This window comes from Ovis canadensis, chromosome 10 (assembly GCF_042477335.2).
Source record: "Ovis canadensis isolate MfBH-ARS-UI-01 breed Bighorn chromosome 10, ARS-UI_OviCan_v2, whole genome shotgun sequence".
Classification (NCBI taxonomy): domain Eukaryota; kingdom Metazoa; phylum Chordata; class Mammalia; order Artiodactyla; family Bovidae; genus Ovis; species Ovis canadensis.
This window is the reverse complement of record NC_091254.1, coordinates 80,373,185-80,400,755: the sequence shown is the minus strand read 5'-3', so window position 1 is coordinate 80,400,755 and position 27,571 is coordinate 80,373,185. Positions and strand designations below refer to the sequence as shown.

The 27,571-nt window shown below is 41.7% G+C and overlaps 1 protein-coding gene across 1 annotated transcript in view; it reads right to left on the bottom strand.

Moving 5' to 3' along the window:
• The window catches only part of GPC5 (glypican 5), a 1,663,234-nt gene extending 1,636,817 nt beyond the window's left edge, over positions 1-26,417 (bottom strand). Inside the window, exons 1-2 of the mRNA XM_069601872.1 lie at positions 25,930-26,417; positions 24,105-24,177 (exon numbers count right to left, since the gene is read on the bottom strand). The gene's annotated coding sequence lies outside the window, so the exon portion shown is untranslated. The remainder of the gene's footprint in view (positions 1-24,104; positions 24,178-25,929) is intronic.
• Positions 26,418-27,571: the final 1,154 nt, after the last annotated feature.

Below are 27,571 nucleotides of genomic sequence, written 5' to 3'. Positions count from 1 at the left end.
GGGTCATCCTAGTGCACCAACCCTAAGCACCCTGTCTCATGCATCGAACCTGGACTGGCGATCTATTTCATATATGGTAATACACGATTCAACTCTATTCTCTCAAATCATCCCACCCTCGCCTTCTCCCACAGAGTCCAACAGTCTGTTCTTTACATCTGTATCTCTTTTGCTGTCTTACATATAGGGTCATCGTTACCATCTTTCTAAATTCCATATATATGTCTTCATATACTGTATTGGTGTTTTTCTTTCTGACTTACATCACTCTGTATAATAGGTTCCAGTTTCATCCACACCTCATTAGAACTGATTCAAATGCATTCTTTTTAATAGCTGAGTAATAGTCCATTGTGTATATGTACCACAGCTTTCCTATGCGTTCATCTGCCAACAGACATCTAGGTTGCTTCCAAGTCCTGGCTATTGTAAACAGTGCTCCAATGAACATTGGGGTACACGTGTCTCTTTCACTTCTGGTTTCTTTGGTGTGTATGCCCAGCAGTGAGATTGCTGGCTTGTATGGCAGTTCTATTTCCAGTTTTTTAAGGAATCTCCACACTGTTCTCCATAGTGGCTGTACTAGTTTGCATTCCCACCAACAGTGTAAGAGGGTTCCCTTTTCTCCATACCCTCTCCAGCATTTATTGCTTGTAGACTTTTTGATAGCAGCAATTTTGACTGGTGTGAGATGGTACCTCATTGTGGTTTTGATTTGCATTTCTCTGATAATGAGTGATGTTGAGCATCTTTTCATGTGTTTGTTAGCCATCTATATGTCTTCTTTGGAGAAATGTCTGTTTAGTTCTTTGGCCCATTTTTTGATTGGGTTGTTTATTTTTCTGGAATTGAACTGCAGGAGCTACTTGTATATTTTTGAGATTAATTCTTTGTCAGTTGCTTCATTTGCTATTATTTTCTCCCATTCTAGGGGCTATCTGTTCACCTTGCTTATAGTTTCCTTCATTGTGCAAAAGCTTTTAAGTTTAATTAGGTCCTGCTTGTTTATTTCTATTTCCATTACTCTGGGAGGTGGGTCATAGAGGATCCTGCTGTGATTTATGTCAGAGAGTGTTTTGCCCATGTTTTCCTTTAGGAGTTTTATAGTTTCTGGTCTTACATTTAGATCTTTAATCCATTTTCAGTTTATTTTTGTGTATGGTGTTAGAAAGTGTTCTAGTTTCATTCTTTCACAAGTGGTTGACCAGTTTTCCCAGCAACACTTGTTAAAGAGATTGTCTTTACTCCATTGTATATTCTTGCCTCCTTTGTCAAAGATAAGGTGTCCATAGGTGCGTGTATTTATCTCTGGGCTTTCTATTTTGTTCCATTGATCTATATTTCTGTCTTTGTGCCAGTACTGCACTGTCTTGATGACTGTAGCTTTGTAGTATAATCTGAAGTCAGGCACGTTGATTCCTCCAGTTCCATTCTTCTTTCTCAAGATTGCTTTGGCTATTTGAGGTTTTTTGTATTTCCATACAAATTGTGAAATTATTCATTGCAGTTATCTGAAAAATACCGTTGGTAGCTTGATAGGGATTGCACTGAATCTATAGATTGCTTAGGATAGTATAGTAATTTTCACTATATTGATTCTTTTGATTCATGAACATAGTATATTTCTCCATCTATTTGTGTCATCTTTGATTTCTTTCATCAGTGTTTTATAGTTTTCTATATATAGGTCTTTTGTTTCTTTAGGTAGATTTATTCCTACATATTTTATCTTTTCAGTGCAATGGTGAATGGAATTGTTTCCTTAATTTCTCTTTCTGTTCTCTCATTGCTAGTGTATAGGAATGCAAGGGATTTCTCTGTATTGACTTTATATCCTGCAACTTTACTATATTCACTTAAAGCAACTAGAAAAAGAAGAAATGAAGAACCCCAGGGTTAGTAGAAGGAAAGAAATCATAAAAATTAGGGCAGACATAAATGAAAAAGAAACAAAGGTGACCATAGCAAAAATCAACAAAGCTAAAAGCTGGCTCTTTGAGCAGATAAATAAAATAGACAAACCATTAGCCAGACTCAAGAAAAAAAGGGAGAAGAATCAAACCAACAAATTAGAAATGAAAATGGAGAAATCACAACAGACAACACAGAAATATAAAGGATCATTAGAGACTACTATCAGCAACTATATGCCAATAAAATGGACAACTTGGAAGAGATAGACAAATTTCTAGAAAAGTATAACTTTCCAAAACTGAACCAGGAAGAAATAGAAAATCTTAACAGACCCATCACAAGCATGGAAATCTAAACTGTAATCAGAAATCTTCCAACAAACAAAAGCCCAGGACCAGATGGCTTCACAGCTGAATTCTACCAAAACTTTAGAGAAGCGCTAACACCTATCCCACTCAAACTCTTCCAGAAAATTGCAGAGGAAGGTAAATTTCCAAAGTCATTCTATGAGGCCACTATCACCCTAACACCAAAACCAGACAAAGATGCCACAAAAAAAGAAAACTATAGGCCAATATCACTGATGAACATAGATGCAAAAATCCTTAACAAAATTCTAGGAAACAGAATCCAACAACATATTAAAAAGATCATGCATCATGACCAAGTGGGCTTTATCCCAGGGATGCTAGGATTCTTCAATATTCACAAATCAATCAATGTGATATACCACATTAACAAATTGAAAGATATAAACCATATGATTATCTCAATAGATGCAGAAAAAGCCTTTGACAAAATTCAACATCCATTTATGATAAAAACCCTCCAGAAAGCAGGCATAGAAGGAACATACCTCAACATAATAAAAGCCATATATGATAAACCCACAGCAAACATTATCCTCAATGGTGAAAAATTGAAAGCATTTCCCCTAAAGTCAGGTACAAGACAAGGGTGCCCACTCTCACCACTACTATTCAACATAGTGTTGGAAGTTTTAGCCACAGCAATCAAAGAAGAAAAAGAAATAAAAGGAATCCAGATTGGAAAAGAAGAAGCAAAACTCTCATTGTTTGCAGATGACATGATCCTCTACATAGAAAGTCCTAAAGACTCCACCAGAAAATTGCTACAGCACTGTCTTTATTTAGGACCAAGGGAGAGAAAGAGAGGAGCAGACACTTACTTGTGTAGAGAGCAAGCCTGGTTATGTTACATGTATAACTTCACACACTCTGTTGTTAAGAACCCTGTCTTATGGGAAAACTGAATCTCTGGCTGGAGTACTCACTAAAAACTTGAGGAATTTTATACTCAAAGGAAAATGGATAAAGAATCCTGAAAAACAGAAGTTTCTTCCCTTGGGCTCTAGCCCCCCAAAATCCATGCACACCAATTTTTTCATGAAGAAAACATAGGGTCTCCCCAGGGAATGCAACTTCAAGTTCATCAAGTCATTCTCAGTTCAAAATCTAGACTTTCCTAGTAATATTTGTTTCTTTCTAGCTGACCTAAAGGTGGATCTTCAAGGACAATCAATCCATTATCTAATAGATGAGTTGCACTTCCATACAGGATAGAGGATCTTGATTTAGGTTAAAGAGCTGCAATAAAAACTACCATTCTAAAAATGAAGAGTGGGACATAGCAATCACTATGATAACCTGTTTGGCAGGAATTGAGAAGGCTTCCTTCCCAGGCAATAGAGTAAATCCTTTGGTCAGGCTCTGATTCTGATCTCTGGAATTTCTAGAAAGAATCTGTTTGTCCACTGCACTCATGGGCACTGGTCTTTCCCACCCCCCACCCACCAGGAGATTCATTCTTTTCCATTATTTGGAAAAAATATCAGTGGTGTTAACCTGTATCAGTCTGAGTCCAATCAAGAGAGAGAAACCATGTGGCAACTTGAGCAGGGAAAAGTTTAATATGATTAATAACTAAACAAGCTTTTGAGGCTTCCCTGGTGGCTCAGATGGTATGGAAACTGCCTGCAATGCAGGAGACCAAGGTTCGATCCCTGGGTGGGGAAGATGTCCTGGAGAAGGGAATGGGTACCCACTCCAGTATTTTTGCCTGGAGAATTCCATGGAAGAGAGGCCTGGCAGGCTACAGTCCATGGGATCACAAAAAGTCAGACATAACTGAGTGACTTTCACTTTCACTTTAGAAAAATGAGGAACTGGCTTCTAAAAAGTAATGAAAACCCTTTTTTAAAAAGTAGGATTAGCAAATATAAGGAAAAACCACTAACTCTGGACCAAGATAGAACATGAAGGAAGAAATTCCCTAAGGACTGAGATCTTGAACTTGTTGGAGGGTCAGAATGGCTCACTGAATGGCAGAGAAGTCACTGTGGGCTTACGTCAGGGGAACTGACCAGTAAAGTAACCTCTAGGGTGCTTAGGACAGCTACTCAGGGTGCAGTGTCTAGCCACTGGTGCTCAGTGGTGACAATCCCTGAGGAAACACTGCTGACCATTAACACATTGAAGGAGGTGTGGGTCATGCAGAAGAGCCTACCAGTAAGCACACCAGCACCAGGAAGGAAAACCCCTTCCTCCTACAATCTGCCTCCAGAGCCTTCTATTGACAAAACTTCAGAGTTGTGAAGATGAGTGTATTCCCTTCTTGATGACTGTGTAACTTCTGCAGATTTTTACAGGTACAGGTTCCAGTTGGGGATTTCTGGAGACAGACACAGGGTTTGTGGGTTTTTTGGGTTTTTTTTTTTTGGACAAACTGTTTTCCTCAAAATATAGTAGATTCCTAGTCTAATTGGTTTCAGTTGTGTCCATATAAAGGAGTACTGGTCAAAGATCATAACTGGTTATAGTTCTTAAGCTTTCATATTCTAGTTTGCTTTCCAGTTGTTGTGTTCAGTCTATCCAGGTTTTGCTGAGTTTTTTACTGTTACCTGGAGCCACCTCAAAAAATACTTAGGTTGGAATGCAATGCTCTTAATTCATATTGCAAGGCTGACTTCCACTTTCTGGCTAATATACGTGGAGGCTCTTGAGAAGTGATCTGAAGGACAATGTTGTCTCCTGTGGTTTAGAGTACTGAGGATGTTAACGTTGCCAAACCTGTCAAACTTTGCCAAATACTGTCAAATCAATCAATTCAGATTTTATACTACAGGATGAGAAAGTCTCACTGAGAACTATATTCCCTTTCACTTCTGCTTACAAAGCTGCTAATTCGTACCTGACAAATCATTTTCCAGGCTGCCATATTTGTTTCTTTACTATTCACTTCCCAATCAATAAGCCATAACCACACCTTTAAGGCAGTTGATTATTTATGGCTGCACTGGGTCTTCATTGCTGCACAAGGGTTTTCTCTAGTTGTGGCGAGCAGGGGCTATTCTCTAGTTGTGGTGCACAGGCTTTTCACTGTGGCAGCTTCTCACTGCAGAGCACAGGCTCTACAGCACATGGGATCAGCAGTTGCAGCACACAGGTCTATCTGCTCCTCAGCATGTGGAATCTTCTCAGATCAAGGATCGACCCTGTGTCCCCTGCGCCGGCAGGTAGATTCCCAACCACTAGACCACTAGGGAAGTCTCATAACGTTTTTAAGGTATTTATTAAAGCAGCACCCTATTTCTAAGTATTAATGTTTGTATTGAGTACAGGTTAAAACATCATAACAGAAAAATCTTTATTTCTCTCACGTAACAGTCTGTGCCATGCTTAGCCACTCAGTCATGTCAGACTCTTTGCGACCCCATGGACTGTAGCCTGCCAGGCTCCTCTGTCCATGGGGATTCCCCAGGAAAGAATACTGGAGTGGGTTGCCATGCCCTCCTCCAGGGGAATCTTTCCAACCCAGGGACTCAACCCAAGTCACCCACATTGCAGGCAGATTCTTTACTGTCAGAGCCACCAGGGAAGCCCCCAAATACTGGAGTGGGTAGCCTATCCCTTTTCCAGGGGAACTTCCCAACCCGGAAATAGAACCAGTGTCTCCTGCATTGCAGGTGGATTCTTTACCAGCTGAACTACCTGGGAAGCCCCTAACAGTCTAGAAGTAGGCAACTGTTTAGAATGGTGTATTGGTCATCTCTCATATATAAAGAGACTAACCAATCACTTGGGAGACAAGTTGATTACCCTCAAACTTAAACTCTGGGAGAAAAAATTTGTCCTCACTAGAATAGAAATCTCTAGGTACTGGTTTGGTATCTCTGTCCACAGTTCCTCTTTTGCCAGCATCATTATCTGAAGACTTACAGAATACCTGATTCAGTATGATAGCATATCATTATAACAAAGACACTTGCTTCAAAACAAAGGAATTGGGGCCACTGACACACTGATGATGGTATTATTTTTCCTCACACAGAAACCTAATAATGATAAAAAGAGTAACAAAAGGAATAGATAAACCCCATATTAGGAATGATCACTGCTAAGCTGGAGTGCTCCAAGCATGAAGTATGTACCCTAAATCAATGGCCAATGTATTAGGTATTAGAATTTTCCAGAGAAACATATCTACCTATCTATATATACATATATATACACACACACATATGCATGCTTACTTAGTTGCTAAGTCATGTCCAACTCTTTTGCAACCCCAAGGACTATAGCCTGCCAGGCTCCTCTGTCCATGGGATTCTCCAGGCAAGATACTGGAGTGGGTTGCCATTTCCTCCTCCAGGGGATCTGTGCAACCCAGGGATCAAACCCATGTCTCCTGCATCTCCTGTACTGGCAAGAAGACTCTTTACCACTGAGCTACCTGAGAAGCCCCTATATGCATACATATAATACATATATATTTACTTATTATATGCACCCCTATGTTCACTGTAGCATTGTTTAAAATTGCAAAATATGGAATCAACCTAGGTGTAGGTTGACATATGAATGGATAAAGAAGATGTGGTATATATAATATATATACAATAGAATATTACTCTGTCATCATAAAGAATGAAATCTTGCAATCTGTGACAAAATGGAGGGGCCTAGAGAGTATTATGCTTTAGTGAAATAAGTCAGAGAGAAAAAGACAAATACTGTATGACTTCACTTATCTGTGGAATCTAAAAAACAAAACAAATGAACAAACAGAAACAAGTCACAGATTCAGAGAACAAATAGGTGGCTACCAGGGGGGAGGGTGTGAGGAGATAAATGAAATAGGTGGGAGAGGTAAAGAGGTATAAACTTCCCATTATAAAGTAAATGAGTCAAGGGATGAAATATAGAGCAAACAGGATAGTCAATAGTACTGTACATTTGACCTTTGAACAACACAAGTTTGAACTGCCCAGGTCCACTTACACATGGATTTGTTTCATTGGTAAATACTATACAGTGATATATGATCTGTAGTTGCTTCAATATGCAGATGTGGAACTGAAAATACAGAGGAACTGGAAAATGGAGGAACCATGTATATAGAAGCCTGCCTATAAGTTACACATGGATTTCTGAGTGCAGGAGGATCAATGTCCCTAGCCCCCAAGTTCAAAGGTCAACTGCAAAAACTCTGTAAAAGCACCAGACAGTAAGTGGGCTTACCATGGTGATTATTTTGTAATACGGAGAAATATTAAGTCAGTATGTTTGTAACTAGAATCAACATAATGTTGTAGGTCAATTATACCTCAAAAAAAAAAAAATTAGAAAACCTGGTAGAGGAAGGATATGGTAAATAACAATAACAAAGGACTAGCTGCAGTAACAAGACCATAACTTTTTCTATAACCCTCTTATATAAAGTGCTTGCTGAAACTGTGGCCAGCCATAACTTTCAAGGAACTCTGTGATTAATTGGGATTAATGCAGGACATAAGTGGATCTGAGTGGTGCAACGAGTGTGTTGTGTTGACCATCTTTTGTGAACCATTTTTATCTCCAAAACTTACCTCTTACTGCAGCTACTTCTGAGGCAGGGAGTTCTACACAAATTAATCAACTTTACAAAGCACACAGACAATACTTCACCTCATACCTGTGCTATGTATCTCTTAATTTCTGCCCAGAAAAATCTAATAGCTATCAGTGTCTATGTGCTTTCCAGAGAATGGGATGGTTAACCATTGGAGCTGTTTTAATCAGTAGGAATTGAGAACCAATAAGAAAAATGACCCCCCCTTTTATCCCAGACAGACAGTTTTGGAATGCATTTCATAAGGGTCTCCAGAGGGTTTCAAGGAATGAAATACCAGGTATTCTTAATAGTGACCCACTTGATAACTCCTTTCTTGTTTCATTCCCCTCTTCCTTGTTCCTGCCCTTGGTAGCATTTTAAAATAAACGACTTGCAAGCCTGTCTTTGTCCGAGACTCTACTATTAGGGTAATCCCAGCTAAGGTAGAAAACTCTGCACCCAAAGGTTACCTAGGAATCCAGGTTCAATCTGTTGCTGTCTCAACCCTAGAGTTTCTGTCTGCTTCTCTACATAGCCAAAGCAGCCTCACCAGCACCAAGCCCATATTTCATCCCAAAGATGCACAGAGATAGTGGAAGATAAGCACGTGGCTTTAATGAAAACCATCTGGAAGCTGCACAGGTCCCTACTCTTTACTTATTAGCAAGAACTTAGTCCATAGCCACTCTTATTGCAAAGGATCCAGGACTCTCTAGCTGGGCAACCACATATGTGCCCAGCAGAAACATTTCTGAGCATGTTCCTAAACCAGAGATCAAACCTGGGCCTCCAGCATAGGGATAATTGGGTCTTAGCCACTGCACCATCAGGGAAGTTACTCCTAGGTATTTTATACTGTTACTATTTTGAAGTATTTATTTTGTAATTTTTGTGTGCTAGAATCTAGGAAAACTATTGTTTTTCATATCTTAATTTTATGTTAAACAACTTCAATGAAGTCTCATATGAGTCTTAATTTTTCTCTTAATTTTCTTTGGGTTTCCAAGGAAGGCAATCAGCTTGAATGCTAGTAGTGATCATTTTGCTTCCACTTTCCCAAGTTATGTCAATCATCTCTGTGTTCTGTTTCAGTGAGTTTATTAACACTACCAAAGCAGAGCTAAGTAAGTCATAGTTGTGACAGCAGCTGTTGTAATACACGATTAAGTTTGTTATGATGCTATTTGCATTGTATTTAGGTAGTTCTTTTCCATCTGTCATCAGTGAGATTATCCTCTATTTTTGTTATTTTTTTGCAGGTATCATTGCTAACCTGAAGAAACACATTAGGAAGCCTCTTCCTTTTTATTCTAGTCTTTAAGAGTTTATAGCAGCATTAGAATTGTCTCATCCTCAGATACTTGAAATAACTCAAAATGACTCAATACCCCCAAATTCTCCAGCCTCAAAAGCCGTGATGAGATTATTCAGTTATATTTTAAAGTATGTCTTGGTTATTCATCAATTTCTACATCACTTTTGGTAACGTGTTTTCTCCAGAAAATCAGTGATCACATCAAGATTATTTTTAGCATAGAATCTATATAGACTTTTTTTTTTACCTTATTTTTAAAAATGAGAGTTTAAAACCAAATACTAAAACACATGAAAGTACAGAAACAGAAAAAAGAATCACTGAAAAATCTCACTGTTCAGATAATATTGCAATGGACATTTTTGTGTATATTTCTCTGAGTCTTTGTGGTGAGAGTCCTTTATGTATTTGTAATTTTTTCCATGGTTTTCATAAAAGAATACTCACTTTTAAGTATTTTTTCTGACTATAACAGAAATGTGGTTAATTCCACAAAGCTTGGGAAAGGTATAAACTCAGATACTAAATCCCCTCAAATCTTTCTGTTCAGCAATAAGTAATGCTAATATTTTGCTGTTTAAATTTTGAGAGCCTAATTTTCATAATCTGTAAGATGTTCTAAAAGGCAGTATAGCAGTTAAGAAAGTGAAAGTGAAGTCGCTTAGTTGTGTCCGACTCTTTGCGACCCTATGGACTGTAGCCCACCAGGCTCCTCCATCCACGGAATTTTCTAGGCAAGCGTACTGGAGTGGGTTGCCATTTCCTTCTCCAAGGAAAAGGAAAACTGGTTCTAAAACCAGACTGCTCAGATTTAAATTCTGGTCTTGCCACTTATCAGCCCCGGCTGATATCAGTAAACTGGCTAAGCTGTATATCTCAGTTTCCTCATCTGTAAAATGGGAACAGTGATTACAGCAGTTACTTCATAGTGTTGCAGTTAGGATTAAATGAATACCCAGGGCCTGACACTGAGTCAATAATTGTTAACTACTACTAAGTAATGTTAAGATAAAGTGAAAGTGAAGTCGCTCAGTCGTGTCTCTGTGACCCCATGGGATTTTAGAGGCAAGAGTACTGGAGTGGGTTGCCATTTCCTTAACGTTAACATAATGACAGTTACAAATCCTGGATGAAGGATTGAATAAATTGCCTGTAACAAAATGACTCTCAAGACACTCAATATTAAGGTTACAAATATAATAATCCTTCAAGCTTTGATGTGATGAGACTGCCATTTGCTGCCCTATGCAGCTCTGCAGCAGGGCAGAGGGATGAGTCTCTTACTGCACTGCGCCTGCTAACAAACTAAACAAGTAATTAGGCAGTGGGGAGAGATGCTAAGGGCTCTCTGCCTGTGCTTGGGGGTCAAGGTTCAGAGTGCAAGGGGGCAGAATAGCTCATTTTGTTGTTCGTTAGCAGAATCTACTCTTACCTACCAGTGGGGCTCAGCCATGGTCTCCTCTTACTTTATTGTGGGCTCAGAAGTTAGCATTCATGTTGGTCACCAAGACTGTCTCTGAATCACATCTCATTTCTCCTGAGACTATGCCTCCTCATCTACAATTGAAATTCTTCTAAAAATGTTTTCTTGACATCCTCCAGTGTTCACACCTAGAATAAATCTCAGCCACAAATCTGGGTGGGGAGAGGCTTTTTCCACTTGGTCTTTAGATGTCTGTCACATGTTGGGGCATGTTTGTCACTGCTGGATTCTCTCCTGCTCATGACTGAAGGCCTTTTCAAGCACAACTCTCTTCCAGGTGTACAAGGATCCTCTTGGCATTTGCCCACACCTCCTGAAATGTACCAGAACCCTTTTCCCTCTCTCCCGAGCCATAGTGAGTGGCAAGAAATCTGGTGAGTTTTTCTCAGGCCTGTCACCTGAGCAAAGTGTCGAGGCCAGCTGTCAAACTCTCAGTGTAACTGGGATTTCTGTTACCTTCTGGCTGCGCCCAACCCCCACAAGACAGGAAAGAGCCACGAAGTTTCTTGCTCCCCGCAGACCCCAGCAGTCCACATTCCAGGGAACCTTTTATGGTCTTGAAAGATAAGCAGCTTTTCTTTGACTTCATTACACAATCTTTTAAACTCACTGTTTTGTGGGTATGCGCTCATGAGATTGAAAAGTCTTCGGGAGACCTTTATCTAACTCTCAGATTAAAAGGACATCAAGACGGACTGGACACTGTAAAATTCTGGGCACGTTCAAGCTGAGATGACTGGGAAATATGAAATATTGTTATGACTATGGTCCAATACATAGGCAGTTCATTCAGGTGATAGTTAAGAATCCAACAGAAAATAATTTTGGTCTTCATCATCTGTTTCAAAATATACCGTTGTTTTAAGTAACAGTCTTGCCTCTGAGTTTTCCATGTGAATGAAAAGATCCAACTGAAACTAAAAATGTGTCCTGTTTGCTGTGATAGGCCCCCAAATACTTAAAATTTTCTAAGGATAGGTTAATGATTACTAGGCAAAATCCTTAACCATGTGCCTATCATTGATGATTGATAAGTGGGTAAACAGATAAAGAGAGGGAGGGAGGGGAAAAAAGAAGGGAAGACAGGACAGGTGAGGGAAGAGATTAGAAAACACAGTGGTGGAGAAAGAAAGGAAAGAATGCAGGGCTGTAACTCCAATAACTCCTGCAACATACAAACAGTCCTCTCAAGATTTAGCGAGAGTAAAATTCTGCTGTCATTAAGTACATTTTCTAAAAATCATTTTATTCACTTCATCCTGTATGGTCATTGCAGCGATCAAATTTGCTAGGCAATTGCTTAACTCCACTTCAGTTTACCTCTGCAAACAAAGTTACTGGGTCAACATAAAAGACTCAAACAATTTCAAAAGTGGAATATTTTGAAAGCATTTTGCTTTTGAATACAAATATACCTTATGGTTAACTATTTAGTAGAGATTGATTTCCTCAAACTGGACTCAATTATTTGATGAGTTTAAGACAAAACAGTATCAGCATTACTTAAGACTATTAAAACATGGTTAAAATGTAAAAATCAATATTAATCTCTAAATTCTCTTCAGCCTCTTAGTAGCATGGGCTCTGTGTTTAGCTAGCACTGTATTTTTAAAAAGTGGGCAAAGATGATAGTTAATTCATTCTCAGCTATTTAAAATAATGGCATTACATAACATGTTTATTTAATGTCTACACTGTAACATCATTGAATTGTCAGACTATGACTACTGTTTTCCCGGTACACTTTTTTTTTAAAAGCTCATGAGGGTTTCCTTATTCTAGATCCTATCATTATCCAGAACCAGATGTGTGTAAGAAACCTCTAATTTAAAGGTGAATTACAGAACTGTATAAATGTTTTACTGTCCCTTCATTTCTTTCTAATATATCAAATAAATACAAAGTAATAACCTTATTCAAAAAATGAAAATTACTTTTGGGTGGCATCCTTTTGGACAAACCTATGATTAAAATATTACAGCGGGCTTTAAACATCAGCAGGCTTGTCTTTACAATGAACAAAATGTTTAGGGTCTTTGATATTTTAATATTCCATGGGCACTTTTAAGTAGGTAAAGCACTTCTATAGCGGTGAGATGTTTCATATTCAGTGTAAGCAGGAAAAGCAGGAATTTATTTTCTGACAAGTAGCATCAACTTAGCAGCAGCAGCATCAATCAACCATAATCGAATGGTTTCACTTGGTGTTAAACTGCACATTCCACTTTTGACTGGAAAAGAGTTTGTGAAATACTGGGTTCTCCATATTAAATAAGGATCAACATAACAACTAAATCATTTCAAAAAAGAAATTTGACTACTGTATTCATGCATGTTAAATTAGACGTTAAAATCTGCCGTTGTAATTACCTGTATGTTATAATGTGTGCCAAACGCACACATTGTGTTAGTCATTTCCCCTCTGAAGCCCAGAAGCACTTACTTTCTGGCCTTTTATTGTTAGTTACCACTTCTTTTACTAATCCTGATTCATGAACATGAGATTGATCACCAAACCACCTACAATCATTTTAAGCACACACAGCCTTTTGTATAACATTATACATATACATTTTCACAAATATTTGCCAGTTTATTAAGCAGCATACATCCCAGTACAACAGTGATTTTGTTGCAAAATCAGAGAAGAGCAATGGCCAAAAAGTAAAAAACAAAGTAACAGTGGTCCTGAGGTCATCCACTCAGCTCCCACTTCCTATTACACTGAAGGAAAACTGGTTGAGTTACTTCTGCAAGATCTGTTCTGAATCCTTTCTATCACACTAACAAACTAATAATGCTACCAGAATCCACCAGGATCAGTAATCCACACCATCCAGTCAACGCCGTCATCTCTGCAAATCACAAACAGATGTGCACAGATGAAGTTTATATCCTGTGCCCTCAACCCCTCACCATTCATGATCTTTTTCTATCCTTTCTATCAGAGAAAGCATAACCATCAGCCTTGATCTCTGGACAAAATTTGGCATCAGATACGAAACTTTAAGAATGGTGTGGAAATATGTTGCAATACACCAGAGAATACACTAATTGTAAAATTGTATTTGGGATGTGAGTGATCTTCAACTCACTCAACAGATATTTACTGAATGCTTATTTTGCAGTCATTTGAAAGAATACAATAAACTAAGCTCTGTTTGTTGTTTTCAAGGACCTAGGGCAATCATGTTTCATTGCTGGGCCATAGCACCAAAGTAGGCATTAAGACTTAAGTTTGAGCCTGGCCAAACTATCACTGGCCTATATTGACCATGGCTACAAAAAATAACCAAGGCTTGCAGATTATAAAACTGTTAAGAATTAAAACACAAAATACTTAAAATTATTTTCTGTGCTAAACTTCCATAATTCTTACTTTTGTTTCTTTGCCTTTTGCTTTGTGTTTTCTCAGCTCTTTCTAGTAAAGCTAAAGTGAAGTCGCTCAGTTGCGTCCGAATCTTTGCGACCCCATGGACTGTAGCCCACCAGGCTCCTCCATCCATGGAATTTTCTAGGCAAGCGTACTGGAGTGGGTTGCCATTTCCTTCTCCAAGGGATCTTCCCAACCTAGGCATCGAACCCAGTCTCCTGCACTGCAGGCAGACGCTTTACAGTCTGAGCCACCAGGGAATGTTTTATTCTGCTAGTGGTTGCTTTGAAATAAAAATAACATTTTAAACAATCTCTCAAGTCAGACTGTATATTTACCTTCTGGTTGTTGCATGCTAAGTCACTTCGGCCATGTCTGACTCTTTGCACCCCTATGGACCACAGCCTGCCGGGCTCCACAGTCCATGGGATCCTCCAGGCAAGAATATTGGTGTGGGTTTCCATGCTCTCCTCCAGGAAAATCTCCTAATCCAGGAATCAAACCCAAATCTGAAGTCTTTGCATTGTCAAGTGGGTTATCAAGATCACCACCTAGGAAGCCCATTTATTTTCTATGCATCACCAAAGGCTAACTTCCCAGTTTTTGTTTGAGGTTTTAGATGCTCACTCTCTATCTTCACTTCTTAATGCAGTTCCTTAATGTTCACGTTTTATTAGCTAACATGGCAAATATTTATTCAATGGCTTCCCCATTCTGGAGGTCTTTAACTTACAGATGTGGTTCTGTACTTCTTCCAAAATGAGTTAAAGTGTACTACCAGCCCTTGCTGTCTTACTCAGACAAGAATGACAACTGGGTCTTTACTGAATCAGTGAGTAACCATTTTCTTTTTCAACCTCTGTAAGCTGGCATCTAAATAGTGTAGAGAAGACTCTTAAAGATAGTCTTGAGTTCATTTTTTTCTAACTAAATGGTTATAAAAAATTATTTCCCTTAATTATTTTCCGAAAAAGTTTACCAAGGCCTGCCTGGACCTCTCACAATGTCTGAGCCTGACATAGTTCTGTGAGAAGAGGGGAGACATGGGAGACAGAATGCTCCCCATCCCCAGAGTATCTGCACCCTAATCCCTGGAACCAACAGTTTACACAGTAAAGGGGAGTTATGCGGCAGAGGCAATCAAACTGACCTTAAAGTAAGATTATTTGGAAATATCTGGGTGAGCTCAGTGTCATCACAGTTCAGTTCAGTTGCTCAGTCGTGTCCGACTCTTTGCGACCCGATGAATCGCAGCACGCCAGGCCTCCCTGTCCTTCACCAACTCCCGGAGTTCACTCAGATTCACATCCATCGAGTCACTGATGCCATCCAGCCATCTCATCCTCTGTCGTCCCCTTCTCCTCCTGTCCCCAATCCCTCCCAGCATCAGAGTCTTTTCCAGTGAGTCAACTCTTCGCATGAGGTGGCCAAAGAAATGGAGTTTCAGCTTTAGCATCATTCCTTCCAAAGAAATCCCAGGGCTAATCTTCAGAATGGACTGGTTGGATCTCCTTGCAGTCCAAGGGGCTCTCAAGAGTCTTCTCCAACACCACAGTTCAAAAGCATCAATTCTTTGGCCCTCAGCTTTCTTCACAGTCCAACTCTCACATCCATACATGACCACAGGAAAAAACCATAGCCTTGACTAGACGGACCTTAGTCGGCAAACTAATGTCTCTGCTTTTGAATATACTATCTAGGTTTGTCATAACTTTCCTTCCAAGGAGTGTCTTTTAATTTCATGGCTGCAGTCACCATCTGCAGTGATTTTGGAGCCCCCCAAAATAAAGTCTGACACTGTTTCCCCATCTATTTCCCATGAAGTGATGGGACCAGATGCCATGATCTTCATTTTCTCAATGTTGAGCTTTAAGCCAACTTTTTCACTCTTTCACTTTCATCAAGAGGCTTTTTAGTTCCTCTTCACTTTCTGCCATAAGGGTGGTGTCATCTGCATATCTGAGGATGCTTAAAGTGGAAAAGGGAGACAAGAAGACTCCACTCAGTCCTTGGATCCACAGATGGAGAAAGAGGTAGTGAGCTGGGGAATGCTGAAGTCTCCAGAAGCAGAGGAGGCAGAGTGCCCCTCAAAGCCTCCAGAAACACTGCTTTGCAACACTTGAACCCCCAACCTGTGATATCTGTCGAGACTCCTGACCTACAGAACTACAACATAACAAGTCTGTCCTGTGCATGAAACAAACGGCAGAGATGAAGACCTGAGTTGAGTAGTAGTACCTGAAAATCCTCCATCTGCCTGGCCACCCCTCTCCTTACTGAAATCAAATTGTTTGGTGCCAGCCAAGATGTATTCTCCAACCCTTTGCCCTGTGAAGGCATTCAGTGCTTCTGCAAGGGGTAGCCTACTCAGCCACTGGCAAGAGATCGTGTACAGACTCAGGCCTGAACAGACTCTGAATCCTCAGGTTACTTCAGCTGGGTTGAGACTTAACATGTGCCCAACCTGAGTGAAGCTGAAACTCTTTCCCTCTTAAAACGTTACATAAGAAAACTCAAGTAGTTCTTTAAATTTCTCAATCAAGCAGCCAAGTTATCACATGGTGACTTAAAACAGCAGTCTTCCAACTGGAACTTACATATTCATATGAACTGACATGAAGGCATGTGTAGTTTTGAGGAAATTAATTACCATACAAATTTCTGTATGTTGTTCCCCCAAATTAATCTGATACCTAGTTTTCAATTCCCCTTCCTTGTATCAGAGTACTCATACTGCTTTGTCTCAAGGTGCTGGAGACTACTCAAAATTTAATCAAGGCACTCCACACATCAAAAGACACTTGCTCCTTGGAAGAAAAGTCATGACCAACCTAGACAGCATATTAAAAAGTAAGACATTATTTTGCCAACAAAGATCCATCTAGTCAAGGGTATGGTTTTTCCAGTAGTCATGTACGGATATGAGAGTTGGACTATAAAGAAAGCTAAGCACTGAAGAACTGATGCTTTTGAACTGTGGTATTGGAGAAGACTCTGGAGTCCCTTGGACTGCAAGGAGATCCAACCAGTCCATCCTAAAAGAAATCAGTTCTGAATATTCACTGGAAGCACTGATGCTGAAACTCCATTGGCCACCTGACGTGAAGAACTGACTCCTCAGGAAATGCCCCTGATGCTAGGAAAGATTGAAGGCAGGAAGAGACAGGAACGACAGAGAATGAGACGGTTGGATGGCATCACTGACTCGATGGACGAGTCTGAGCAAGCTCTGGGAGTTGGCGAAGGACAGGGGAGCCTGGCATGCTGCCATCCATGGGGTCGCAAAGAGTTGGACACGACTGAGTGACTGACTGACCCCACATTGATGTATTATCCCTGAAACCTGCTAGGAGTAAAGTCAAAAGTGAGAGGACCATATAGTACGCCAACACCGTTCTAAGAACGCCAAGTGGTTTGATAACCAAAACACTCTAGAGGACAAGCCACAACTGTGATTAGGCCAACTTCATCCAGGTAGCAACGGCCACATCCCGCACACTGACCCCTCTTCCTCGGTGGTTTGGCAAGGGCTCTCCTTCAACCTGGATGTCTAAAGATCAGCTGCTTGTTTTTGTGATTCAAGAATGAAGCTCAACATCCACATTCTCCATCACAGGGCCACACAACTGGAACATAGAAGGCAAGGTCTTTACTTGCTTTACCCTTTGTTTAGGTTTTCCTTTTTTCCCCAGGGGATTACTAGGTACCATAAATCTTCACTCACCAATTGTCCCAACACTAATCCAACCAAGCACCTGCGAAGACCAGTAACACATTTTATAATTAAACTTTTCAAGTTCCAAATGAACTAGACTGGTCTTTTCATGTTTGGCATGAACTTCCATGGACTCTGACAGCCACATTCACCCCTGAGAATTTGCACTCACTTATGCACAAACTACCAGGTACCCTCTACATGCTGGATACCATTTTACTTGTTGAATATGCATCACTGAACATCTTCAAACCCCTGACCTCATGGAGTATCCTAGAAGGGAGTAAAGAAGGGTATTTTACATGAAGACCCCAATTCTGGCCTCGGAAAAGGCCTCAGATCCTGCATTTCTAACAAGATCCCTAATGACACCATTAGTAGTCTACCCAGAAAAAACAACCCAGGGAGAGGGTACAAACAGGAGAGAAGGTTTGACATTTGTGCAAAGACTAGAAGCAAAGAGGATTAAATCAGTTATCGGAGAAAATTTTTTCCAATCTCAGGGAAAACCAAGTGCAAAGTCCGTGGAGAAAAAGCCTGGAGAGTAAATGGTGGTGATGAGGAGACGCAGAATAAAAGGTCAGTGTATAAAGACAGTGGGTGAGCTGGAGGCTCAAGCAACATTATGACTAACAGTACACAGTCAAGAGCAGAAATCAGGTTATCAGAAATGTTCAGAACATAGCAGAAACTAGAATTCTAGAAATCAAAAGTATGAGAAGGTACAAGTCTGACAAATTTTCTTGAGGAAGAGGGCTAGAAAATCACTTGCCTTTACAATGACCCTGGAGAACAGGGTGAAGAGTCAAACCTCAAGGAAATCCAGTCCAGCACAAAAGCTGCTATTATACACGTGGTGCATGCTATTACCAAAACACAAGTATCACTGAAGAGACACTATTACTTCAAGTTGGGAGACGAAAAGCTTATGGATTCAGAAGCAGATTTAAGGCTGGTGCTAGCTGAAAGGCGTCATGCCAAGCAGTCAGCTATAAAACTAGGTACACAAAACATAAAATGGTGATCTCCTAGTCTTAAAAGTAGTCCCTTACCTTCATACAGAGGTGCTGCTTTGATGTTCTGCATTCCTCTGGCTCATCATTTCAGACAATTCAGGGAAATGGTTAATTCTTACACATAAGATCAACAGACTTCTCGTTTGTCCTCCTAGCAACCAACTCTACTTAACTCTCCCCAGATTCTGATGCATCTGGACTGTAATTCCAGCAGTGATCTTGAGGTGGCCTCAGCCTAGCCTAAGGTCACCTAGTGGCTTAAGGGCTTCACATACTTGAACAAGCAGATCATTTTCATCTATCCTCGCAAGGTTCTGAAGTCCCAGCTCCCCCAACTCTGCTGAACAGTAGTAATCCTACACAACTACTTACATCTGAATTAGGATTCCTTTTAAGTTTAATCAATGAAATTTCAGAGGAGCTTTTAACGTCTTAGTCTACACAAGTTAAAGTCAGCATTATTTTAAACAATCCTCATAGTACATACACTTCTTACAAGTAAACATAAAATGAGTATATGTTAATCACTGTTATTAAGAATGGTGATACTACACTGACCATGTAATTTGATGTCATTAAACTGCCAACTTTGGGTTTTTGTTCTTTACCTCCATACCATGTTACTTAACCTTGTTAAGGAGGAAATCTGCTAGCAATTACATATTTTTTAGTAAGTATTCAAAACCACATGTGACTGGAATTGCAACTTTACTGTCTTTTTCATAGTTTATCAACATGGGTTTAAATTCAGAGCCTATTTACCAGCTTCATATCCTTGCAAATAAACTTTGCTCATCACATTCTCTTATCTGTAAAATCAGGATACAAACACAGATGCCACTGATACCAAAGTTAAGGTACACCTGTTCCCTCTCCCCCAGTTACCTCAATTAATAAGGAAAGGTGTTTGGATGTTTTATAGTAACAAAAAACGCCAGAGAAATTACAACCAAGCATAACCTTAAAATTTTTATTTCAAAATTATCATTCTGGGAAATTTAACAAGTAGTTTTAAAATGCATATATTTATTTACATTGAAAGCACCAAAACAATTCCAACAGCACGACTTAGTTGCAAATACATCAGCATCTCTGAATGCTATATACGCTAAATTAGAAAACTAAGCCTTCACTGATTTTTCTATGGCCTGAAAATTTACAGGGTATGCCCAACTTTGTTACCCTTTAAAACTCAGTAAGACTATTACATCCTGAATTTACCTTAACAAAACAGAAAACTGTATTCAGTCTTTAAGTACAATGAAAGCTCAACAACCTCCAAGGCAAAGAGGAATGTGCTGTCTTCAAGTAGGCATGGTAGGACTTCCAGTTGGACAAAAAAAACTGACCTTGTACACTGAGCCCTCCTTACCTTTACTGCTCAGCTCAGAGGCTCCTAATTCTGATGCTAGACAAACCACCCCAAGGTTATCAATTCAGAACAGTACTTCATTAAATACACAGCAAACTTTAATGTGACACCAAATTTTCCTCCAGGTAGTTGTAGGTTGCTTTTTATCACGAATCATTCTGTAGGGCTCTTCAAAATACAGGGAAAACCCTCAAGTCTGGTTTGGTCTGCTTAGATAGGTTTGCCTGTAAAATGAAGATCTCAGAAGTTTTTAGTAAAATCACCACTACTTTGCAAGCAGCTTTGACAAAGAATAACTTGTAAAACTGTTACTTTCCTTTTTAAACACGCAAACTGGAGAATCAGATATGAATAACATGCAAAAGAGTATTATTAGATTTATTTTTTCTGAAAACAGTCTTAAGGCTATCAAATTTGAAACTTTAAGGAATTTCAAGGTTTTCTCAACACTGAGAAAAGATGGCCAGAGCAGTTTTCCCCAGGTCAATTATACATGAGGCAATCATTAGCTATAATCAACTTGTGCCCTAACTGATATCTCAAAATGGCTGAATGTTAACCTTTGTTATTTGTATGTCTTTTCTTTAGTGTTATTTGAAGAGTATGTTGTACACACCTCAGAAATCTTTAGACACAAGCATACAAAATTTGCCAGGTATTTCACCCAGAATCAGATGCAATTCCTACTTACTAAACCCTAAACAACCACAGCCCCACTGCCAATGCCCACATAAAACGTTCCCCCTGATTAACAGTTCAACTAAGTTCTGAATGTAAGTACTACACAAATTCAGCATCTAGGAAGACTTATCTTTTAACGTAACAATTCTTTTGTTTAGTTACTTGACTTATGGTTTAGCACATTTAAGAATCATCTGACAGGCTTATCATTGTTTCACTTTGAACAATAACCCTAGAGTATTTTCCCCAAAGCTTTAAAAATAAAATTATATGATCTGGTACATGTAAACATCCTCTTTCCCCTTTTAACCTATAGCACACCATTTTGTAGAGTACTGTAAGCCATGCTAACATTATGGGACTTTTAAAGCACAGTTTAAAGCAGTTTGTCATTAAACACAAAAACAATTTTTAGGTTCCCTTCCAATTCAAAAGGTTTAAGAACTCAAACTAATGGACTGTTAGATTTCCATTTTGTAAGCACTACATCATTCTTAGTAGTTTTCTCTCATTCTGGAAATTATTTACCTTTTAATGAACTCCAGAACTGTGAAATTCTTACCTTTTCTATTCAGGGATCCTTAATTAAGCTCTTTATATTTCTTAAAGAAGGGACACACAAGGGGTTAAACTTTTGTTCAACTTCACACAATGCATTTTAAAAGGATGTTCTCAAAATGTACTGGGTGACACATTGAGGTTACATGTTAATTTATTCCATATTACTAAGACAGCATCCTTCTTACAAAATTTAACTTGAGTCCAATTTTAACAACTGATCATTTAAAACATAATCATTCTTAAGTTAACCCACATTTTTCTACCACATATGAAACCCAAATTAGAGACAAAACACACAGGAAAAGAGGCAGAGATGTTGCTCTGCCTGCCTCTACTTAGGTTCCACTTGTTGCCAAAGTCTGCTTTATGAAGGTAGTAGGGAACAGAAAGGTTAACTACAGACTTTAAACAAAAACTAATTTCAGATTCCCACTCACACTCTTGGCATTAAGACCTACAGACACACATACTTGTCAAATCCATTCAGCATTAGCATATCTTGTTTTCTTTTCAACTACTGTTTTATGTTCCAGAAAGCAAAGAACAATCTAAGGATCACTGACAGTTTATACATCATTAACAATTACTAAAAAACTTGCAAATAACCAGTTAACAGTTACACATGGAGAACACCAGTACTGACAAAATAGTATTTGTTTACTAGCAACAAGACAACCCACCCCTCCCAAATTTAAATTTCATGCTTAAACAATAACAGAACAACTTTCTTTACACAATGCTTTAAACAGAATGGCATTTTCACCAAATTTAAATATTTGAATGTTAAGCAACGAAAGTTATTGCCTTTTAGAGGTTAAGTAAAATGTCCTGAATTCCAGGTCCAAAGTAAGCAAAAGGCATATATCCTCACTTTACAGATTATCAAAATAAATTTCCCTTACAAATTGTTAATTTGTTAACTAAGTAAATCAAATTTGACCAAAAAAATATCATATACAACATGCAATCTTAGAAGAATGTTTTAGTACAAAAATATGACAAAACAATTTCAAGGAAAAGCTGTATGTGGTTAATATATATTTTACACACAGATATGTATGTGAACTTTTACACAGAATGATTACACATCTTCTTTTTCGATACTTTCTCTATTTCTGGAACGGTTAAAAGTGGAAGTTGAATCTTCAGCAATATTTAATTTTCAAAATCTTCTGGTCACAATCCCCACCAAACTCAACAGGCCGGGACAAGTGCAATACCATACAGAAACACAGCATTGCAACTGATCCCAACCTGTGTAGAAAGGGGTTTGATTTTCCCTTACTTTTCTATAGACTTTTCACTACCACAGTCAGTTTTGCATGGATTTGCACAGCAGAATATCACACAGCTGGATGCAAACCTGCAAAACTAACCATAGAACAGTGTTCAGTAAACTGGACAGTTTGACTGGGCGACAGGCCGAAGCTGGAGTTCTACAGCTAGCAGTACTTTAAGTGCTCATAATGCAGTAGATAACTAAACACTACCTGCACTATAAGCACTTTAGTGCTACAGAAGCTGTCACGTCACACACCAGGCAGATTCTACATCGACACAATAAAAGTACACAAAATTAGTTAAGCATCACTTGAAGGAAATAGCAGGCCACCATCAGTTTTGCATAGATTTGCACAACTACATTCTTCTTGTAGTGCAACTATGCAAAACTAACAGAGGACTGCACACACACAGTATTAGCACACCTCTATGCTTGCTTGGCTGGCTCACTGGACGGAAGCATAACTTCTTATGCCAGAAGGAGCACTTAGGGCAGTAGATGCTAATCTACTTCACTATCTGCACTAGATGCACCTTAGAACAAAAAGCGCTCGACACCAGCAGGCCCTGCGCCCCAGCCCACCGTGGCCCCCGAGGCAGCTGTCACCATAATGCTACAAGTGCCTTCACTGCAGTAGATGCACAAATCACTACCTGCACTGTAAGCACTTTGACATTATTCTGACTCGTCTCAATCTTCAGTTTACAAGGTGATGTTCTTTATTCCTGCTAAATTCGAAATAAATAAACAGATGAAATAACACCTCAAACTCTAACATTTATGTAAAGCACAAAACATTGAGCATAAACCCTAATAGGGAAGAGAAAATGAGTTAAATCATCTCAAACCTTCCAGCTGCATTTAAAAGCAAATTTAGACCTCAAAACTAGAAAAGGTTTATTAAGACACTTATAATTAATCACCATATTTATAAGAACGTGGTAGCTCTTCTTTTCCTTTGCCATTCCCAAAGGCATACTTAAGAAAAACCAAAATCATACTGCGTATCACCAAGGTAATTTGAGTCATATACCTTTCAGAGGAAATCTTCACATCCACGTGGCAAAACATTTTTCTTTTCTTCTTGCTTCCAATTAGCAATTACTTGGTAAACTGATTAATAAAATTACCGTTCAGGCTACATTTCAAGTATATCAGCTAGTTTTAGAAGTTAAATGTCTCAGATAACTTATTTTAAGCTTGAAAACTTACTCCAGTGTACATCTATTTTGTCATTCAATTTAAAGCAGTTCTAAATTTTTTGTATCAGTTTGCAAAGACTTACAATGGTATTTGCGTTATATTTTTTACTAACTTACACATTAGCTATAACCCAAACTAAGTTTTCGAAAAACAAAACAGAAAACAATGAACAGAGAACAAAATACCTACTTCACTATTTGAAAACCCAATCCCATATTATTTCTTTAAATGAAAGAGTAAAGTCAAGAAAAATCGGTTTTTAAAAAGTTAACAAGTAAAATTCAAATATACACTTACCCACTCGGGAAAACTTCCTTCTCAGCAAATATCCTTAGAAAAGCTTTTGGTGCAGTTAGGTCCACGTGTATGACTGGAAAGGGTTGGTGGGTGGGGAGGGGGGGAGGTAGGGAAAAAAAGACAAACATTTGCTCAAAATTACTACCACCCTCCAAATCCATATTTTAAACTTGTTCTGTCCCACTCCCCCTTTTATCAACCACATCCATTTGTAAAACTAAGGACAAGGTAGTCAGGCAATACTGCCAGGGTTTAAAAGATATATGGGTGAAAAGGTGTAAAAGTTGAAAACTCACATGCGTTAGATTCACGTTTTATCGAAACACCAGAGGATGATCAACAGCAATCGTTAACTACTGCATGGCTCCAGTGAGAGGGAAAGGCAGTGAAGAGACTATTCTTCACCACCCCTCCCCCAATCAAGACCTCGTGGCTGCAAGCCGGGATAAAGAGTTGTTTCCCCAACTGATGTGGTGTAGATAGCACTACACTAATTTTTCCTCTCGGTGATATTGCAAAAATAAGCCTGCTTTACCCCAGTTCCCGTCCCCTTTAGTCCAGCTTAGGAATAAAAAAGGAGGCAGGAGCACCCGGGACTGCAAACTGCCCGCCACGCTCATGGAGCCCGGGCCGGCAGCACATGTCGCACAAGGGGGAGCGGGGCCCTGCGATTCCCCGCGCGGCCGCCAGGGGGCGGCGGGTCAGAGTCGGGGCCTGCCGGACACGGCAACCCCCCCACCCGTTTCCCGGCGGCAGCCGCGCGGCGACCGGCGGCGCCGAGGCCCGAGCGCGGCGGGGACGCGGGCGCGCCGCCCCTCCTTTGTGTCCCCCAGCCCTCCCCCCCGAGCCCGGCCCAGAGGGGCGGGGGCTCCGCGACTGCGGTGCCCGTCGCACGCGGCCCGAGGCCTAAGCCAGGAACAATCGGCGGCGGCGCGCAGTCGCCGCCATGTCCCCCGCCCTCACCCCCGCGCAGCCCGCCCCGCAGGAACATGGCGGCGCGGCCGCCGCTCCCGCCGAGCCGGGCTGGCCTCCCGCGCCGCGTTCCCCCGCCAGCGGGCGACCGAACAGGGTTCCACGCCGCCACCAAGGCCGGCCCGGGCCTGCTCCGCCGGCCACGACCCGGGAAGTTGAGAGCCCCGCCCGGGGGCTGCCCACGCGGGTTAACAAAGCCCACACGGAGTGGGGGTGGCGTCCAGGCCGCGCCGCCCCGAGCACCCGCGCCCTCCGCCCACCCTCGCGCGCACAAAGTTTGGGGGCCCGCGGGCTCCCGGCCGGGCCACGCCGCCCGCCGGCGCGCAGGTACCTCGTGGGCGCGCCCCCTCCCGGTCCGCGGCCTGCCCCATGTGCCGCTGCCGCCGCCGCTTTGTTCTGGCGGCGCTTTAACTCTCGCCCCCGAGAGAAACTTTCCTTGCCCGGGGACCCCGCGGCCCGCGTGCGCCCGGAGCCCTGGAAGCGGGGGGGTGCAGGCCTCGCGCGTCCCTTCCCCGAGGGGCCATTGTGTGCGCCGCGCGCCCGTCCGCCTGCCCCGCCGGCCGGCCCAGGCAGGGTCCGCGCGGGTCCCGGGCGCGGCCGCCGCGCGCACGCCGCCCCCTCCCGCCCTCCCGTCCGCGGCCCTGCCCTGCCCCTCCGCCAGCCCGCGTGCGAGCGAGGCAGCAGCCAGTGGCTGCTGCCACACGCCGGGGCGGCCAACGGCCCGAGACCCGCCCCGGTCCCCGGCCACGCCGCGGCCGCCACGCTGCCCCGGGGCCCGCCCGCCCGCCGCCCGCCGGACCCGGGCCGCACACAACAGGTTTCACTCACTCGGCGGAGGGGCGGGCAGACTCACCAGGAGGAGTAGCCGCCACCATCTTCGCCTCGCCCGCCGCGGGCTCTCGCTCCCGCCTCCCCACCCGCCTCCGCTTTACTACGACCGGAGGCCCCAGGCCGGGGGTGCGGCCAGCCGGCCGGCCCGCCCCGCGGAGGGGGCTTCGCGAGGGGGCGCAAGCCGCGGCGGCGCGGCGGGGGTCGTCCCCACCCCCTCGGCCTCGCCCGAGGGCGCGAAGTGGCGCGAAGGCGCAGGTCGGGCAGCGGCAGCAGCACCTCGAAGGACCATGTGGGTGAATGAAGGGCGGCGGCTCCCGCCTCAACGTAAATACGGACAAGCCCCACTCCCTCATTAGCATAAAAAACAAAGTACTTCCGACCTCCCCGCCCGCCCGCCAATCACCGCAGGCCCCGCCCACGGCGCCTCGGGCTCGGCGGCCGGGAAAGCGGGAGCCGAGAGCCGCTCGCGGCGCCGCGCTGCTTTCCCCCGGCCGCGCTTCCCCGCCGCCCGCCCACTGCCGCCCGCCTCGCCGAGCGCCTCGCCCGGACACCTCGCGCCACGCCTCCGGCACGCCCTCCGTTAACTAGCTCCGCGCGCGTGCAGACCCCCGCGCGGCGCACACCCTCCTGGAAGCGCACGCTTCCTGCGGCTTCCTGGGGACTCGGCTTCCTGGGGGCTCTGCTCCCGCGGGCGTTCGACATATACGCTATGTGGTTAGTGTTTCTTACTTTTCCTGCCCGAGTCGGGTCTCGGTGATAATTAGGGGCCTGCTTCATAACACCGTGAACCAAAGATAAGTAAAAGCCAGTGACTTACATACTCACGTCGAAACGGGCTTCCTCAGTGCAAAGATCGTTTTAGACACAGAGGTAAATGCCTAACACCCGAGACTTGTGAATGCACAGATTGCTGCAATGTGTCTCCTTAACCCGGCCGTGTGTAAACCAAAACGCATGCCTGAGCAGAGGTTTCACAGCTGCAGTACCTGGTCTTTCTCCCATACCCCGCTGCATTTAATAAGAACACTTAGCTCTCCTAGGTCTCGGAAAGAACCTCATAAACAACCACAAAGCAAAGCTGAGAAAAAGAGCCCACTCAGGAGTGCACCTCCTTCTACATGCTGTGGTTTAGGAAATTCCAGAATTCTCAGAAACATAATTGTTAAAAGAAGTGAGGATTCATAGCACTGACTACAAATACAGTAATTTTAAATTGGTTTTAAATAATACGGTAAGTATTTATTGGAAAGCACATGTCACTAGTTCGTGATTTTACAAGTCAACACAAGAGGAAAAAAAAAAACTCATATTACCAGAAGACGCCTATAATGTCCAAATGTGAAAATTCTGGACCTTCACATCTTGATGATACTGCTATTTACTATCTTTCTGACTCCTTTTTATCATACTTTGGTTAAGTTCAGTTGCCAAATTAGTGATGAAATAAAAAGTTGTTTTGCTACCTTTATATCAAGGACCTATTTTCTAGATATTTCTGCTTTACAAATCAAAATAGATGGCCAAATCTGAAATTTTACAATATTTAATCTTGTTAAAACGGTCATTTATGAGTCTTTCAAAGGGGAAAACTGCTAATTTTATTAAAAGTCTAGTTTACATTACTTTTGGCCAGCATTGATAGGTCAAATTCCTTTCATTAAAAC